At 37.6% G+C, this 4862-nt stretch overlaps 1 long non-coding RNA gene across 1 annotated transcript; it reads left to right on the top strand.

The window, feature by feature from the left end:
• The first annotated feature begins 3447 nt into the window (after positions 1-3447).
• Positions 3448-4529, top strand: LOC109958377 (uncharacterized). Its single transcript, XR_002274665.1, has 3 exons — positions 3448-3673; positions 3840-3901; positions 4354-4529. It is a non-coding gene; the product is annotated as an uncharacterized LOC109958377 (long non-coding RNA).
• Positions 4530-4862: the final 333 nt, after the last annotated feature.

Genomic DNA, 4862 nt, shown 5'->3' with positions numbered 1-4862 from the left:
TTGCAATTTAGAGAGCAAATAGAAAAAGATACTCTGTTCGTTTTTTTTCCACTTTTACTGCAGTGAGGCCAGGTGTAGGCAAAACTTAACTGCCAATTCAGTAAATAAGCTGCCAAGTCAACTGTTTTGGACTTGGCAGTTTTGCTTTTCACGCCAAATATATGTCTATGAAATAATTCTGGTAATTATGTCTATTAAAAAAAAATTGTGAATCTGCATGGCCAGTTGTCTTTGATGCTAACACTGAGTCTCATTAAGGCATTTGTGTCTGGAGTGTGGCCAGAAGTGTCATCTGTGTGTCCCATTTAATGTTTAGCTAGCCTATGTGCCTGAATCAGGGACAATGATGTAGATCACTAAATCAGAGTAGACTCTATGAATGACTCCACATTGGCTTGATTTAGGATTTAGTCAGTCAAAATCTGTTCTTAATTTTTGTTAAAGGAAAGCGTTAACAGTTGCCTGTGGGGTAAGCCATGAGAAGAAGAGGCCATTTGACACAGCACAACACACACAGTATTGTAAATGCTGCACCTTTACTGGCTGTCAGCCCTGTTTTTGTAAAGGATTTTCAGCATGGATTACATTCACTGACAGTGTTTTTTTCCACTCCAGGAAGAGGTAAATTCTTGTACCACACACAAGTCAGGCCGGATGCTTGAGTGTACAAACCACAAGATCTGTACTTGTGTCAAAAGTCCTGTCTGCAAAGGTTTTGACTGCAAAAATATTTTGGTTAGAGTTGGGTAAAATTGTACTTTTGGTTAAACATTGGAAAAGAAAACGCCCTCTTTCATATGTCAAGTGAAACCCCAACTTTTTTTCAGTAATTATTGCCATGTTCATGTCCTACATTTTGGATGATAGAGATGATTGAGATAAGTGAGATTTTCATGTTTATGGTATGCAAGCATTCGCAAAATCAGACGTTGTATGATGGCACAACACTCAAATCTGGGTTAATTACCCCAAATAGCTGAATTATATCAGCTGAGTTGTATTGACTGAGCATCTATGCTTGTTTGGTTTGCAAGCACTTTCATATTATCAGTGGCACAGTTGGCAGTAACCTCAGGTCAGAGCTTCACAGTTTCACTGTTGTAATTATGACATGGACATTGGTCATAACAATCACAAATACAATTGCAACTATTATAATTACATTAAACTTGATGTAACACAACACAGCATTAACCAAGACCATGATGTTTTCCCAGCTCTTATCGGTGATGTTGCCATGTCATGTTTCAAGGATTATTTTGCTACACATACACATGAGCTTTCTGTTCTAATTGATAGTTTTCAAAGTCGTTTCTCCAACACTGCCTACCACCTACCTAGTATTTTGCTGTGTGTTGGCTTGACAGTTCTTCTATAGCTGAAGCTCTACAAGTATGCATGTGATTATACTTTAAATTTATGTGATCAATAACACATCACATGATGAAGAACACTGTTTTTTTAAGCCAAGTGGTTTTTATGAAGAAAAAAAAATACATTTTAAACAAGTAAATAAGCTGTGGTGGTGAACTTAAAACCAAGTTTAAATATATATACTGTATATAAATTAGCCCACCATTATTTCATATCTTTGTTGTGGCATGGAAACAATCCATTTTTAGACTACAGCAATAAACATTAGTACTCCCATCTAGAGCAAGCACAAACATAAAACTGTTTTCTCTTTATCGAAGGCAGGTTGAGTTATCATTGACACACACTTCTCTGAATCACACCGGACAAATTATATGTGGTGAGCAGTGATATTTTATATGCATCAGAGTTTTATGGTTGCAGACCTCATCACAGATCAAATGTGCACATCAACACAGTAGTGTACAGTAGGTCTACACAGTGGTATTGTAGTGTGTTTATGCCTGACTAAGGCAGATTGAGTGGTTTGGTTGTTCACATGCGGAGTTTTAACACTAAGCAATCATGTCATCTCCTTAGGCAGCAGGCAGATATTGTCTGAGGTGATATGTGCCGTCAGATATTGTGGAATACAGTAAAAATAAGGTTGATGATTTAACTCTAGCCTTGCAAGTCCTTCTTTAAAATAAAAACAAGAAAAAAAATACAACAACAAAAGACCACAAACAATGAATCGTTCAACTAAGCAAGCAGCACTTACATTTCCATTAACGGAAAGGAAACTCTTCACAGCACTTTAATATCTATGCTGTCCAGTGCTTGAAGTCTCTCAGAGGTTGGAGTTGCATTGTAAAACCATGCAGGTTATCTGATATCTCACCACACTAGAGGATTCTTTACCTTTGATGTATATGCACTAATGTCCATCCTACAAAGGCCATGTGTAAATGGCAGCACTTCAGTTGGATTGGGGTGTGTTTGTAGACAGGTTAATCTGATTGTATCTAAGATTCACAGACTCAGCCTCAGTGCCCAAAATACCACATACTCCCAAACCAATAGAAAACAGCCACATAGAAAGATGTTCCACTTGACTGGCCAATCACCACTTATACTTCCTTTAGTGGAAAAATCTGCACAGATCATGACATCTGTGACAAAGAGCACTTTGTTGTCTTTCAGCTCTCGGCCACTATCATACATGGAGGGGCTACACATTTTTCTGGTCGTTCTCTTAGGTAACGCTCTTCATACAACATTTTGATGATTTAGTTAGAATTGTTAGGTTCCATTTTGAGAGGAATTCATACCTACATTCTAATTGTTGATGTGTTGAGCAGGAACTGGCTGCTGCTATAATGTGAAATCCTGTAGCACTGTGCACATTTTGATCTGCCATTTCGACTGTGTTTGTATCCCAGGAGTCGTTTCCTGCAGTCATGATGGGTCTTTTGGATCAGTGTCGGAGGTGACGGTGAGACCAGGAGACAACATCACTCTCTACTGTGACACAAATACATCACCACCAAACATATTTACAGTTATGGAAATATCAGAACAAGGATCAGATGTGGTGAGTATTCACTGTATATATTGTTGCAATGAACATAGCACTTTGCAGTCTGACTAAATGATTGTTGTTTAGTTGAAAAGTGTCCTCTAATATTAATGTGCACTATACAGTATGTGCACATTAGCTGCACTGAGAACCCCCAGTCTGGAGAACAAATTGTGCTCAACGTTTTCCCTCCCTCATGTAACTGACATGTTTTGAGCCATTTTTAAACATTCACCCAATATTTTGCCTGATTTATTAGGATAAATTTACATTTGAGATCTTACATAAAGACTCAAACAAGGACAAAAGTGCACATTTGACATATTGCATTAACAAGCTGAACATATAATGATTATGATTATATTTTTTAAAGGCAACGCTGAAACAGCCAAAGATGAAAAAGCTTATCAACAAGATAAATCCAGTAGAATACTGATCATGGGTCTTGGCAGAAAAAAATTACAATGGAAATGCAAAACATACTCTGCACAATAAAAACTTCTCCACAAGCCCATCTGAATTTTAATTAGGTCAGTATCAGTTGTGTGAGGTCATAGTTTTGTGAAGCTAAGTGACACAACTTTGTGTGTAATCCAGATAATTCCAGTACACTTCTTCACTGTGAGGCTCAACAAGACTGTGGCTTGTGCTGGACGCTGCTTTTCTCTCTGTGCCCAGTTTTTGCAGTTTTATCTTCTCTCCTCTCCTCTGTTGTGGTTTATCACCTCTGCCAGAGAAAAGGTATCTATTGTACAGTTAACTTTTTAGGCTTAATGTTTTAATATCAGAAATAGCCTTAGTTATTCATCTACAAAAATGTATTTAAACCACAAAGAAAATTGGATTTATATGTTTGTTTTTACATTGTAACGTGCTGTAATGATTTACAAAATATTTATTTCTGCAGCTAAAGAACTTCATTGTGATCAGCAACGACTTGACTCTAGAGGTCAAACAAGACTGAATCAGGTAATTTACAGCAGCTAGTGATTATAATGAATCAGACAGCGGCACAGTGGTTAGCGCTGTTGCCTCACAGCAAGAAAGTTCCAGGCTGACCCGGGGCCTTTCTGTGCAGAGTTTTCATGTTCTCCCTGTGCCTGTGTGGGTTCCCTCCGGGTACTCCGGTTTCCTCCCACAGTCCAAAAACATGCATCTTAGGTTGATTGGTGGCTCTAAATTGCCCGTAGGAGTGTGAGTGTGTGTGGTTGTTTGTTTAGATGTTAGCCCTGTGATAGACTGGCGACCTGTCCAGAGTGTACCTAACCTCTCATCCAATGTCATCTGGGATAGGCACCAGCCCTCCTGCAACCCTGTTCAGGATAAGTGGTTTAGATAATGGATGGATGGATTATAATGAATCATAATATTGAATCAGTGTATGATCATAATTCAAAGCAACAACAACTGTTTACATTTAGGATGAAGATGTGTGTTATGCTGCGCTGGACTTTCATCAGGCATCACAGAGACCAAAGCAGAAGAAAGCTGAGTGTTCAGACTTCAGCACTTACTCTGCCATCAACACTTCTCAGTTGTAATGAAGAAGGAATGATTCATTTGCAGGGATATTTAGATTCCCTATTAAAAGCAGAGCAACAGCCATCATCACCTCTGACTTATAAGTATGAACATATGTACATATAAAGTTTCTGTTTTGGTTTGTTTTTGCTTTGCTTGAAGGTAAAAAGCAATAATTTTCTTCAAAAATGAAAAAGTTCAAATTGTGAATAATACATTTTCCTACACACAGTAATTAGAATCCTCTTAAGTCTACTTCCCTTTTCTCTGTTTTTCATTGTTTTAAATTGTTTTGGACACATGACCCACCGTGTATATGAATACATTAATTCTTCAACAATAGATGCATCTCGTGTATTTTATTTCCTTACATCACTTAAATAACAAATAAGAAAGTAAATAAAAACAT

Source organism: Monopterus albus, unplaced genomic scaffold (genome assembly GCF_001952655.1).
Source record: "Monopterus albus unplaced genomic scaffold, M_albus_1.0 scaffold32.1, whole genome shotgun sequence".
Taxonomy (NCBI): domain Eukaryota; kingdom Metazoa; phylum Chordata; class Actinopteri; order Synbranchiformes; family Synbranchidae; genus Monopterus; species Monopterus albus.
Note: the sequence above shows the minus strand (reverse complement) of the source record. Positions and strands in the feature narration are given on the sequence as shown.